General features: G+C 33.5%; 1 pseudogene; it reads left to right on the top strand.

Moving 5' to 3' along the window:
* Positions 1–408: 408 nt before the first annotated feature.
* On the top strand, positions 409–1,541 carry LOC144223176 (heterogeneous nuclear ribonucleoprotein A1-like 2; annotated as a pseudogene).
* The last annotated feature ends 13,843 nt before the right edge of the window (positions 1,542–15,384 follow it).

The following is a 15,384-nucleotide window of genomic DNA, read 5'->3' as shown; positions in this document are numbered from 1 at the left end:
TGACACTGTTTCTATTCCCAACTTTACACTCTTTTCCCTGTCACTTATTTATCATTATTTATTAATTCACCTTCATAATAATTGCCATGGTGGATATAAAAAGCAGGGTATCAGGAACCTGGGTGGCTTAGTAAGTTAAGCATCCAACTTTGGCTCAGGTCATGATTTCACAGCTCAGCTCATGAGGTCAAACTCCACGTGGGGCTCTGTGCTGACAGCTCTGAGCCTGGAACGTACTTTGGATTTGTGTCTCCTTTTCCTCTGCCCCTCCTTGCTCAGCTCTGTTTCTCTCTCTCTCTCTCTTTCTCTCTCTCACAAATAAATAAATAAATATTAAAAACAATTAACCTTTCTGCCCCTGGATGCCGCTGAGTAAGCATCATTAAAGTCTCCCCTCCCAACTATGTCATGTCTAAGTCAGAGTCTCCCAAAGATTCTGAACAGCTGTAGTAGCTTCTCATCAGAGGTTTGAGCTTTGAAGCAACCTATGGGAGTCTGAGGTGCCATTGTGAATAATGGGGAACACTTACAGACTGTGTGGTAATGAGAGATCCAAACACCAAGTGCTCCAGAGGCTTTGGGTTTGTCACATATGCCACTGTGGATGAGGTAGATGCAGCCATGAATGCAAGGCCACACAAGGTGGATGGAAGAGTTGTAGAACCAAAGAGGGTTGTCTCAAGGGAAGATTCTCAAAGACCTGCTGATCACTTAACTGTGAAACAGATTTTTGAAGGTGGCATTAAAGAAGACACTGAAGAACATAATCTGATGGATTATTTTGAACAGTATGGGAAATTGAAGTGATTGAAATCATGACTGGCTGAGGCAGTGGCAAAAGAAAGGCTTTGCTTTTGTAGCATTTGACCATCATGACTCTGTAGACAAGATTGTCATTCAAAAATATCATACTGTGAATGGCCACAACTGTGAAGTAAGGAAGGCTGTATCTAAGCAAGACATGGCTAGTGCTTCATCCAGCCAAGGAGGTCAAAGTGGTTCTGGAAACCAGTTGTTCTGAAGGTCGTGGAGGTGGGTTTGGTAGGAATGGGAACTTTGGTCATGAAGGACATGTCAGTGCTCGAGGTGGCTTTGGTGGCAGTCAAGGTGGTGGTGGATACGGTGGCAGTAGAGATGGCTGTAATGGATTGGATTTGGTAATGATGGAAGCAACTTTGGAAGTGGTGGAAGCTATAATGATTTTGGCAATTACAACAGTCAATCTTCAAATTTTGGACCCATGAAAGGGGGAAATTTTGGAGGCAGAAGCTCTGGCCCCTATGATGTGGAGGCCGATACTTTGCCAAACCACGAAACCAAGGTGGCTATGACGGTTCCAGCAGCAGCAGTAGCTATGGCAGTGGCAGAAGGTTTTAATTACTGCCAGGAAACAAAGCTTAGCAAGAGAGGAGAGCCAGAGAAGTGACAGGGAAGCTACAGGTTACAACAGATTTGTGAACTCAGCCAAGCACAGTGGTGGCAGGGCCTAGCTGCTACAAAGAAGACACGTTTTAGACAAGACTCATGTGTGTGGGCAAAAAACTCGAGGACTGTATTTGTGACTAATTGTATAACAGTTTATTTTAGTTTCTGTTCTGTGGAAAGTGGAAAGCATTCCAACAAAGAGTTTTAATGTAAAGTTTTTGTTTTTGTTTTTTTGTTTTTGCACTCATGCTGTTGATTGTAAAATGTAATAGCCTGATCATGACATTGAATTAATGTGCCTTTAAGAATAAATAAGTAAACAAACAAACAAATAAAAATTTTAAAAGCATGGTAGGATAATAGAAAGTGATTAAACCTTGAGAATACAATGATTTGAAGATATATGAGAAGGCAATGTAAGGCATAGTATACAGAGGGTGCTAAAGTATTGAAGTAGGACTAAACTTGGAATCATCTAGTGATAAACAACAAGATGGTCAATGTTATCAAGGTTAGTGAGCTAGAGTCAGGCACAGGATAAAGGGACGAAAGATTAGAGAGATATAAAAAGACGAGATGATTGGTGGGACTTTACATAGCAGGAGCATAATAGTGTATTGTGTTCTAAATGTGATGGAGTAGTGTGTTGTGATAGAATTCTTTTAAAAGATAATCTAAGCTATATACAAAATGGACTGCAGTGAGATGAAAAACAGAGATAGAGATTTGTTTGGAGGTCATTGCTGTAGACTAGCTGAGATGACAGTAGTGAGGCAGAGAAACAGACATTTGTTTCATAATTTAAGAAATGTGCCTGTTAAAAGTATTTATTTGCTAATTCATATTAAAATTTTAAAGACTTGATAAACAAATACACATTAAACAAACTATATAACATTTTACTGCTATAGATACAAGTGAAAACATGGCAGAATTAAAAAATGAAACTGAGTTATTTATTATACACATAAAATATTTTAATAAAATTTTGTAAATTATTGTAGAAATTTTTCCTCCAAATATAAGCTAACAAAATTTCCTAATGTAGACAACCAATGTACTAATATAATTTATCTACTTTTTTTTAATGTGCTTGTTTCATTGTCGCTTATATTTAATTGACAGGTTAAAAAGTATCTTCCGATAAATCTATTTGAACCATTATATGAAAGTGTCTATTGTAAAATGCGTGAAATTTATGCATAAACATGAACATTTCAAATGATGAGATTATTCAGAAACAAAGGAAATAGAATAAGACCATTTTTGCCTTCACTGTGTAATACAAAATGAAAATTAAAGAACATCTTTTACTTTAAAAAATCTTCTCACTGATAAAATTATATCACCTAATTTTTTTTCTGTTAATGTGAAATGAGTTAATATTTTCTTAATAACTTATAAACTTTCTTTTCCTATTAGGTTTTTCTCTTATTACAAAGAAGCTAACAGCAGGTGAAAATTTCAAAGTAAATATGTGAACATGAGAACATTTTTTTTTTTATTTCTTTTTTCTCTCTCACAAACTACTATCCTAGTGGGAAACTCTTATGACTTTTTCAATTAATCTTTTCAGAATTCTTTGATTTCTCCTATTTCAAAGAAGACTTCCTCACTCATCATTATTTAAGAAATATATACCAAAGGATTTTATTAAATTTTTGCTTTAGCACTGCAGGAATGTACCTGGTATTGATTTGGAGTTTGAGTAATAGGAATGATATGATATGTTAGAACATTGTTGAAGGGAGCATGATGTGAGAGGAGTTGGTAAAACAATATTAAGTCATCAACTTTCCTGTATTGTTTCAAAGTTTATATATATATTTTAGTAGTCTCTATACCCTACATAGGGCATAAACCCATGGCCCCAGGATCAAGTTTTGCATGTTCTTCTGAGTGAGCCAGCCAGGTGCCCCTCCTATGTCATTTCAGAAAAAAAAAAAAAAATCTAGGTATGATATCTTTTACCTCCTCTTTTTTTTTTTTTTCCCTAGGAGAGAGAGAGAGAGACAGCGTGAGCAGGGCAGGGTCGGAGAGAGAGGGAGACACAGACTCTGAAATAGGCTCCAGGCTCTGAGCTGGCAGTCAGCACAGAGCCCGATGCGGGGCTCGAACCCACGAACCGCGAGATCATGACCTAAGCGAAAGTCGGACGCTTAACCGACTAGGCCACCCAGGTGCCCCTTACCTCCTCTTTAATATGTATACATACATTCATGCATATATACATATATATTTTTTCTTTTATAACTGAAAAGTATGGTAGCTATGCTAGTGAAGAAAATGCAGCTACATTTCCCATTGCAATCCTGCCTTATGTTTTTCTGACCCCTTCACCAAACAGTAAATTCTCACCTGAGGAATTCTTAGTCTACCAAATACTGGGTATACTGCTATAGGTTTGAGTAATTTTGAAAGATATTTAATTTCGGTTTTATAGGATTTAATTTAATGAAAACCAAAAAACCCAATAAATCCGATGCTGGGAACTGACTCTAAAATATTTGATTTCATGAAGGCGGAAATCTCTATAGCAAAGACTCTCATAAGTACCTTAGACATTTCTTACATTAAGTTTATCATTAATAAATATTCTAATTTATGTGCTAACACTTTTTTTTTTATAAAGACCTGTTTGGAACACAAGTATTCATTAACTTGAATCTAAAGAAGTATTGTCAAAAAAATTTTTTTTTGTTGTTTGATTTACACTATTTTCAGCATCAGGTCACGGTACAGATTTATTGTTCAAACTGAGTTCACTGAACTGTAAAGTGTGGGTGTGTGTTTGAGAGCTGTTAGAAAAGGCTTTCTGCATAAATGCCTGTAGGAGCAATCTGTTCGTGTTCAAAATAGCATTCCCTTTTCTCTTCTCCTTATTTTAAACATATTCTGTGCTTTATTACTCTCAACATCACCCACTTAAAATATAAGGATTATTTTGCAATTCTCGAGAGAATGTCTTCAACACTTTACTACCCTCACTGGCCTTGTTAGCTATATTATTTCTTATCATAACTCATCTGAATACTGATTTACTTCTAAATTTGAATTTTAGCATCTGATTTTACGAAAGAAAGATTTTATCTGAGAATATATTTACTGGGTTCCTGATATAGGCCAAACAGCAATGATGCTACTTTTGTGTAGTTGGTATCATGAACATTTTAGAAACTTCCATTATATAGAAAACATACAATAAACACATTGCAATGGCCTGGGATTTGATAATTCTCTTAAACAATAGGTAAGATCATCAATTCTGCAGGCAAAATTAAAATAAATTTGGCTGACTATAAGAAAATCTATGCAGTAATACTAATTCCTTTGGTAAAAACTCCATTTGCACTGCAGATACCACATTTTGGTAAATTGCACCACTCTCTCTTACTTGCTCAGTTAAAACCTCTTTGTCATTCCAAATAACTATCACACTACCTCAGCCACTGGTATCTAAACCATCAATATTGTTGCCCTTGCAACATCCATTACACTGTTTACTTTTCTCTGTCTTCTATACACCAGTCCACGCTGCCAACATCTCCCACTGAGATGTTTAAAAACTCTTCTAATTGATCTCTCTCTTACAATGTTGCTGCACCACAACACACTTTTCAAATACCAGGCAAATGATCTCCCAATAAAATTATAATTATTAAAAAGGTGATTCTGGGGCGCCTGGGTGGCTTAGTCGGTTAAGCGTCCGACTTTCACTTAGGTCATGATCTCCCGGTTGGGGGGTTCGAGCCCCGCGTCGGGCTCGGTGCTGACTGCCAGCCCAGAGCCTGGAGCCTGTTTCTGTCTGTGACTCCCTCTCTCTCTGACCCTCCCCTGCTCACGCTGTCTCTCTCTCTCTCCTAGAAATAAAATAAATAAATAAATAAATAAATAAATAGGTGATTCTCAGTTTTCTTCTCAAATGTCATCACCTAGAGATGGTCTGTTTGACCACCCAATATTCAATTTCCCTCCCATTTTTATTTTCTAATAAATTTATTTATGTGTCAAAGTATATTCTTTCCCAATCATATATAGTTACTTTATTAAAAATAATTTTCCATAAAAGTTAAAATCATGACTCTCATACAAATATAAAAATGAACATAAGCTAAAGATTTTTTATACTCATCAATAGAAGAACATAGAAGTTGTAACTGGCTCACAAGAGATTCTGAAGAACAGATACATTTATAGTTCAGTAATATTTAAATAAACATGGAAATGGAGAGAAAACTGGTTTCCCATAGTGTGGGAGGATAGGTACATCTTTTTCAGTTAGCTACTGCTAATAAAGATGCAAAATAGGATGTGAAAAGAAAATCTATGCATAAGGCTAGTGTCACCTAACCTGAAAAAGTGGGTGTTGTGTATAGAAACACATAAGTTTCAATGAAGCACAAATTTCTCTCTATACCAAAGTAATGCCTTCTCAATAGCTGGCACACATAAAATATCACTTTTTGATAGATTCCTTCTTTTATGGGATACTTTAAAATTTATTCAATATTTGCAATGCTTTTGGTCATTTATTATGATGAGACTATTTATAAATATTTTCCCCATTTAAGTTCTTTTGAAAAAGAAAAAACTCAAATTTTGTAAATTTTTATTAAACCAATTATGAACTATACCAGATAATTTGGAAACTGAAATAGTCTTTCAGAGTAATTTAGTGTAATTATTCTTTTGGCAGACAAGGGAAATTTAACTAGAAAGGTGTTAAGTTAGAACTACTTACACAGGTGTTATATTTATGTCTATACTTATTGAAACTTATAAACTGAATTATCAAATTATATCTACACTAACAGAGAGCATTTCAACTTTTGGTCAGCTATAATACTTATCCTATTAAAAACTGTCAGGTATTTACATAATTCATTTATTTTATATATAAATAAAACATATATACCTAAGCATCATTTTATATGAGCTGCTGAATTAACCAATATTGGAACTTTCTTACTTCTGAATTTATTATGGTAAGTAGCCCAATATCCTATTGGATTTGTTCACTAGGGTTTTTATTTTTTATTAATTTACTTCTATTCTTCATCATCTTAATTATTATATACTTTAACAAAGATATAATAATTTCATGCTATGAGTTATACTGTGGAAATATAAGTGAATGGAAGAAAAAAAACATGATAATCAATGACAGATTCAAAGATACACTAATACAGCCTTTGTCTCCTAATTAGTCTTCCAAAGTAGAAGTAATCATAAAGTTAGAATTTAAATATCTATTGTGCTAAATATAATTTCCCACCTAATTCATTTTTTAAAAATGTTTATTTATCTTAAAGAGAGAGGGAGAGAGTGCACGAGTGTGGGGAAGGGGCAGAGAGAGGGAGACACAGAATGCGTAGCAGGCTCCAGGCTCTGAGCTGTCAGCACAGAGCCCCATGTGGGGCTCAAACTCACAAGCCACGAGATCATGACCTGAGCTGAAGTCAGAAGTTTAACCGACTGAGCCACCCAGGTGCCCCTCCCACCTAATTCTTAATCTAACCTAATGTTGAAATGATTTGTCCAAAGTTATATGGGCTTTCTGTGATGGAGCAGAGACATAAACTCATATATGTTTGGCTCATATCTTTTCTGGCCTTGCTTTTCATTTTAACACGCTAAGAAATATTTACAGTATTTGAAAGGAGTCTTGAATGATGGGATAACTTTAACAGATTTCAATGAAAGAGTGGGGTATGATTTAGATCACAATGCTATAACTATCTGTAGAATTTCTGGTCTGTCTTTGGTTCTCTTATTATTATATATATATAAATAGATAAAACATTTAATGTCATCTCTGTCCAGAGATAAGTATTATATATAAACCCTGTTCTCAGAGTTTATAAATCTAATGTTTACAAAGCAGTATATAAAGATGTTGCAATGTTTAAAAAGCAGTATTTAAAGAAGCTGCATTGTGAGAACAAAAAATATTTTTTTTGTTTTTAATAATTTTTTAATTTTAATGTTTATTTGTTATGAGAGAGAGAGAGATAGAGTGCAAGCAGGGGAGAGGCAGAGAGAGAGGGAGACACAGAATCTGAAGCAGGCTCCAGGCCTGAGCTGTCAGCACAGAGCCCAACGTGGGGCTCAAACTCACAAACCGAGTTCATGACCTAAGCAAAAGTCGGGCGCTCAACCGACTGAGCCACCCAGGCACCCCAAAAACAAAATAGCCTTAATTGCTAAAGTTTATTTTTTAAAAAGATATATCAAGATTCCACTTCAAACAAAATGAACTCATGTAAATTATCATATTCAACTCATTAATTGAGATGGGAATCAACAAGATGTTAAAATTACCTCAGGGAGCATTTCAAAAAGTAGATACATATAAGGCAATTTAATAGATTGCTGAATTAGATTAAAAACTGGTTAATGTCTAACAAGGCCACAAAAACACAACCTGCAGAGTATTCTGTTTTAGTGAAAGTAAATTATTTTTAAAGCTACAGAACAAAAATCTATACATTAAGTTATTCTTCAGTCATAAAATAGCCCAGACAATAGAAAACCAAGTCCAGAAGGTGCTTAAAAACACCAGTATTCTCCTTTGCCTATTTCTAATCTTTGGATACTTTTTATGACTTATTCTACTAACAATTCATAAAGAAGTGAGTATCTGTTGTTTTAGTCACAATGTTGTCTGCAGAGTGGCTCTTTGTGTCTGCCAGGTGAACTTAGACTCCTACTTCAAAATATCTTTCCCACATTTTACCTTCTCAATCTTTCCCAGAAACCTGCCCCTCCTCTACCTTCAACTTCTTCGTTGAAATACTTCTTTGCATTTCCATAACAATTGTTGAATGCTCTTATTTTACATATATGTTATAACTGGTTGAGAAGTGAATTATATCTTATTTATTGTGTATTTCCAGCATTGCATATGTCTGCTGCATTATGATACCATTATGATATGATTCCAAACATTTCAGTCATTGAAGTTCTATGGTAGAAAAATAAATAGCTGCACACAGACACTTCACTTTAAATCATAGACATTTTAGAAAGTATATTAAATATGAGAGCTCAGAATAATAAATATAATCTGATAGCATTTTGGAAGAGAAGAAGTTGTGACCCCGAATGGTAAAGGGAGTCACAAAAAGTCAGGTAAGAGTGAAAGAGACAGATCTAGGGACTATGGAGTCAAAAACTAGCATAGTATCTATATTTAAAGGGCACATAATCAGTAGAAAAAATTAGCTAGAAATGCTGATTGTCTTCAAATTCAGTATTCTTTTCATTTCATTTTAGTAATTCAAATAAGGTATATAGGAAAGGTGATATTTAACCTTTTATTTTCTAAATTGAATTGTATTATTAAAATAATAAGGGAAGGTTTCTTTTAAAATCTAATTAGATTTTCTATATTTATCTGGGTTTGTGTTTAGGTTTACTTTTTTGTAATTTATTTCCAAAATAAGATTTTTATCTGGATTTTAAAGATATACAGAAATAAGTAAACTATTTTATGGGGCACCTGGGTGACTCAGTTGGTTAAATGTCTGACTTCAGCTTATGTCATCATCTCACAGCTCATGAGTTCAAACCCTGCGTCAGGCTCTGTGCTGACAGCTCAGTGCCTGGAGCTTATTTCAGATTCTGTGTCTCCCTCTCTCTCTGCCCCTCCCCTGCCCACACTCTATCTCTCTCTCAAAAATAATAAACATTAAGAAAAAAAGAAAAAGAAAATAAGTACACCATTTTAGCCACATAAAAAGGTATCAATATTGCACAAGTATGAATATTGATCTATAATTAGAGAAAACTAAATAATCATTTATATATTAATTTTCTATCTGCTGATTGACAGTGTGTGTTATATATCTCTAGAACCCATTGTGTTGTCACTGACTCATAGGATTTATTTCCATACAGACTCTAAAAATGGTACAGTAATGTATTAAAAGTTTATTCTCTTAGTTTTCCACACAATTTTAAAGTACACTTTTGCTTTTATTTATTTATTGCAGTTTAATAAGATTCACTGACAAGGGAGGTCCTCTGGAATAATATTAATTTAAGTACAACAGATACCAAGTTCCATCTCCCTGCAATATCCATGATCAGATTTATTCTTGAGAATTATCATATTATTCAAAGACAGCAATTGATTTACGGGGCCTATAAGACACTAACTTTCAACCATTAACATAGATAAGATTAATAGAATAATTAACCTAACAGAAATCATTACGTTGGAGCATTGGAGCATAGACAAAAACAAACAAACACAAAACAAAACAAAAAACACTGATGTAGACAGTGACATGCTGGGGAAGAGAAGAGGGAAGGGGAAAAAGTTGAATAATCACATGAGAAGCACAATGCCATGAATGATTATACTGTAATTCTGTCACTGTTCTGAGTACTTTACATATGTAAGCTTAACTAACATGGTGTCTTGTATTTTGCACTGCTTTATAGAAATTGATAAAACATACATGAAATAAAAAAAATTCAGATAGAGAATTTATGTACAGAGCCTAAAATTATTTTTCTATTAAAACCAACCAATACACATTAGAAATTATATAATTAATAATAACACTAATTTCAAGTGTGAACTATTTGGAATAAACCTAATATTATTAGGCACAATTGTAAAACAAAATAATTTATTTTTAATTCATGTAGTGGTATTTTTATATCAAATGTGAAGTTACAGTTAAACTGAATCACTTACATATTGCTGGTAGGAACATGAAAAAGCACAGCCGCTCTGAAAAACAATTTGGCACTTTCTTAGAAAACTAAACATACAACTACCATTCAACCCAGCTATTGTACTCCTGGGCATTTATCCCAGAGAAATGAAAATTTATATTGACATAAAAACTTAAATGAAAATATTCAGAACAGCTTTATTCATAATGTCCCAGATAGAAAACAATACAAATATCCTACAACAAGTGAACAATGAAACAATATGTGGGGCATCCATACTGTGGAATACTACGTGGCAAGAGATAGGTACAAATTACTGATATATACAGCAACCTAGATGAGTCTCAAGGACATTTTATATTACAAAAAGTCCAGTCTTAAAGGTTACATGTGACTTCTGACTTCAGTTCTGACATCTAAAGAGCTTGGAAGTCATCACTCTCATTTTTACAACAACAACAAAAAACCTAAAAAAATGAAAATCAACATTTTTGTTAGATTCATCAGTGAACTAAGGTTGCAGATGCTGCCTCTAAATCTAGAAAGATAGATCAAGGAGTCATGTCTAAGATCTGCTTACCTGGAGCAGAACCACTGTAGCCATTTGTTTGTTTCAGTACTTATATAATAAATGTAATGAGTTGCTGAAGGCAAAGTGTCGAGTAGGTTGACAGTGGGAAACTCTTGGAGCCACATTCTTAGTGAGAGCCCACACTTTCATAAGTTTTACCTCTAGGAACTCCACCTAGTTCTCGTAACAAAGAGCCAGTAATGGATGAAGGAGAGAATTAGTCATTGTGAAATACACTGGGAGTATTTTTTTATAAAAGGTTTATTCTCCAGGGAAAAAAAGACTTCAGAGCATTGTCCCACATAGATTGGTAGGCGTCTATTCTCCTCCAGTGCTGCCTAGTCTTCCTCTCTCCCCTACAGGGGAAAAGTTAAGAAAAACTTGCTGAGATTTAATCATCAGATTCTAGACTGTTTCCTTACCCTCACACGTAATGACCGTGTCAAGGGGATCTAGCATAATCACAATGGGATACATTGGAAAGAGTGGTAAGATGCTGACACTTACCCAAGGAGGATGAATCATATTTTTCTGGGTGTGATATTGTACTCTATTTACGAAAATGTTGGTGAAAAGTGGTTGAAAGATACATGAAGCATCTCCATATTTTTTGCAACTTTTTGTGACTCTATTTCAAAGGAAGATTTCGTGAAAAAAGCTAAAGAAAATGTATGTGAAATAGGTTTGTCTGTTTTTTAAGATATATTTTGTGTCTTTGAAGTTTTAGGTTATAGAACTGAATCTATAGCTTTGAGTGTGAAAGAAAGAATTGTGAAAGAAGTTAGTAATAAATAGTCATATTTATTACTAACCATACATTTCACCTATTTCTAAGTAAACATATCATTACAGTCATTGACTTTTAAATTAGGAATAGGCAGAGATCTTTTACTTTTTATAATGATAATACCATTATCCTCCTTTTTTGGTAAAATTAACTATAAAAGTTATAGCATCCTCTTTTGAATATCTGAGTTGAGTCAATCATTTATTAGGTTATGGATTTCATTTTTTGTAAGGAGGCAGTAGACCACTATATTCAAGGGTGGTGAATAATATGGCTTAGAAAATTCTGGAGAAAGTTATTAAAAACAGTGAACAAAAAGTTCCAAAATAGTTGGAAAAAAATAAGAATTTTTAATGGACATAGAGCAGGTAAGTACGATTCTTTTGAACTATAGTATTATTTTTATGTAAAAATATTGCTCATATATTTACCTGTATGAGTAACATCTTATAATTTTCCTCAAATTCTTTATAAATATAGCTTATTGAATTGCAGAGGTTGTATATATATATACCACTATTTTTTTGTGGTTCATTTACTAGGATACCTGACTTTTACAAGAATGACTCAGTAGTAGACAGGTATAAAAACCCTTACAATCTGGTCTCAATTTACCCTTTCAGGTTCAGCCACTGCTGTCATCCCTCTTATGTTGAGCTTCAGTCACTCTGAACACATCTTTTTTTGCTCCTAGATATTTGTGAGTTTTTCACATTTTGTGGAATATCATTTTCTGTGCATGGTGTGCTTATAGGACACATGATAGTATAATTGTCACTCAGACAACATTGGAAACTGGTAATATTTTGTATGTTTTTGGCATTATTATAATGATGTCAGATGCTTTTCTTTCCACTCTAATGCTATCAAGTGTCCATGGCAAAGACATCTTGTTTGTCTTCTTATCCCAGGCCCAAAATATTTCTTGGCACATAGCATAGTCCAAATGCTGAATCAATTAATAGATGATATGCAAAGTCACCAAAAATCTGTAGTTTTACTTAAAAAGGCTTTTATCTTTATAGCTGGGCAGCATTAATCCATGCAACATTATGCCAATCATTTATTTTTAGGGCAGCTATATAGTACTATACTATTAAGTAATAAGGTAAATGTCCTGCAATTTTTTAGTTGAAAAATGCTCTGTAAATGAGCTGTTTTTCTGCCAATGTGATATATTTTCTTATTTCATTACATGCTATCTGTGGAGAAAAGGGACTATATTCATTTTACTATATGTCTTGGTTTCATAAGAAAAAGTAGGACAGGATGGTAATATTCTCTATTCTAAAGACAGTGTAATCTTGAGTAAATGGATCCTGATTTAACAAAATGGACTCAAATTTTATATGTGACCTCAAACAACATTCTACATTCTTATGTGAAATCATTTTTTTTTAAAGCTATACAAGAAAAGAAATGACCCATTTTTTTACTGTAAAAACTTATTGAGGATGGGAGAGGCTAATCATTTGATGAGCTTGAAAACTTTTTTTTTATCATAAATGTGTGTTTTGTAGTGTTCAAATGTTTTCATCTTTTTTATTTTTTAACTAAAATTACTTATCCAAACTGCTTAAATGGTAGCATTTTTATCAAGTAGTGACTTCAGCATAGTGGAAAGGAAATTAGTGGATTTCATGGGCTCAAAATTCTCTAGAACATTTTACAGATTTCAATTTCCAGTTGTGTCTAGGAATTGTTTTTGCATATCAAGTTGCTCAACTGTGGATTTGAAATATAATCAGTTGACTATTTTTGTATGGGTCTATATCTGGGCTCTTTATTCTGTTTTATTAATTTGTCTATTCCTTCACCAGTATCACAGTCTTTATGATTGTAGCTTTATAGTAAGTCTTAAAGTTAGGTTGTATCAGTCTTATGACTTTCTTTTTTATCAGTATTGTGTCTATTATTGTAGGTCTTTTGCCCTTCCATACAAACTTTGTAATCAGTCTGATGATATCCACAAAATAACTCTCTGGGATTTTGATTGGGATTATGTTGAATCTACAGATAAAGTCAGGAAGAACTAATATCTTGACAAAATTGAATTCTTGTATGAACATGGAATCTTCTCCATGAGCATGGAATATCTCTCCACTTACTTAGATCTTCATTTCTTTTTGGCAGAGCATTATAGTTCTCCTGATATGGGTCTTGTACATATGCATTTGGTATGTTTAAACCTAAATACTTCATTTTAGGGGGTAATATAAATTGTATTATCTTTGTAATTTCAAATTCCAAATGTTCATTAAGTAAAACAATTCATATTTTTTATTCATACATTCTATTGTATTAGCTAAGACTCCCAAGATGATGCTGAAAGAGTGATGAGAGTCATCCTTGCCTTGTTATCAATTTTAAGGAGAAGACATCTAGTTCCTTACCATAAAATGTGATGTTAGCTGTAGATTTTTTGTACATTTTCTTTATCAAGTCAAAGAAATTCCTGTGTGTTCTTAGTTTGCTGAGAGTTTTTATCATAAATTGATGTTAAATAGGCAAAATGCCCTTTTTTGCACTTATTTGTCTGATTGTGTGCCTTTTTTTCATTACGTTGTTAATATGAATTACATATTGATTGGCTAACATCTCCCTAAGGAACAAAGGCTCTCATGCAGGAGTTCTGTAAGTATCCCTTATTCTGTCAATTCTAGTCTGTTTTTATTGGAGACTTCTAAAAACACAATGACTCCCAGGATTCTCCATAACTGGCAGAAAGTCCTGGTCAAGGGTTTGATGCTATTGTTATACATACTTACAGTTTGAATGGCCTGGCTCTAGATTAATAAGGAAGGTCAAATTTAGAAAGAAAAAAAACTTCATTTTTAGTTTCTGCTACATGGCCAGCTTGGTTACACATTAGCACATTTGTTTCCAAAAACTCTTTCTAAATTGTAAATTTGACATTAGATGAAGAAACAGAGAAAAGAGCAATTCCTCTGCCACATAAATTAACATAAATGTGGGAGTTTTTTTCAGAAGATAAAAGAGGGTGTCCATAAAAGAAGAAACTTCAGTAGTTTGGAATCTACCAATAAGTATTTACTATGGAGAAAATAATACAGAAATATATACTTCTTAATGTTTAATGTTGTATTTTAAGTTGGATACTATTCTGAGCTTTAGTCACCCTCCATTATCCACAAAACTTCAGTAAAATTAGTTTTCCTTCAAAGCACTACATTATTTATAAGTTGGTGAATAATGGCAGAAATGAAACCACTATTTATCAGACTTTAAGAGATTAATAGTAAGTGGGGAACAATATTTAAGGGTGTATCTGAAATTTGGAGTATTGATTGACAAAGATAATATTTTAAAATACTTATCACCCCACTAATACTTCACACTGCATTTACCCAGAAATATTAAGGGGAGAAAAACTGCAGAATGTGAACACTAGTAATTTTATTTGGGTATTAAAGGAAATGATGCCTACAGAATGCAACAGATATTTGAGGGAAAACAAATAATTACTTTTATATGATTATAAAAAATTTAATGGTTTTTTAGTATTTTCCAGAGGCTGAATAGCTATTGGTACACAATTGTTAGAAACTTTATTCTAATATATGAGATTAGTAAATACAAAATTTACAATAATTCAATGTGAAGTATAAAATATTTTTAGGCTAAGAATTACATATCTAATTTTGAAGATCTCTGTGTGACTTGAGATGGGTGTGTGGTAAAACATCTATCGTATTGGTCAAATAAAGTGTTTCTGAGCATAGGGAAATTCCAGTGAGGGAATTGGCAGGTTTATGAGAAATTATTGTTGAAAGAGCAGATGTGAATTGAATTTCTAAGAGAGAGATAAAAGAGAGATGATCCAATGACACATCATCATCTCCTTTGGAGAAAGCCCATACCAATCACTGGCAGAAGGGGAGCCACCAAAATA

Source organism: Crocuta crocuta, unplaced genomic scaffold (assembly GCF_008692635.1).
Source record: "Crocuta crocuta isolate KB4526 unplaced genomic scaffold, BGI_CrCroc_1.0 scaffold304, whole genome shotgun sequence".
NCBI classification, from domain to species: Eukaryota; Metazoa; Chordata; class Mammalia; order Carnivora; family Hyaenidae; genus Crocuta; species Crocuta crocuta.
Note: the sequence above shows the minus strand (reverse complement) of the source record. Positions and strands in the feature narration are given on the sequence as shown.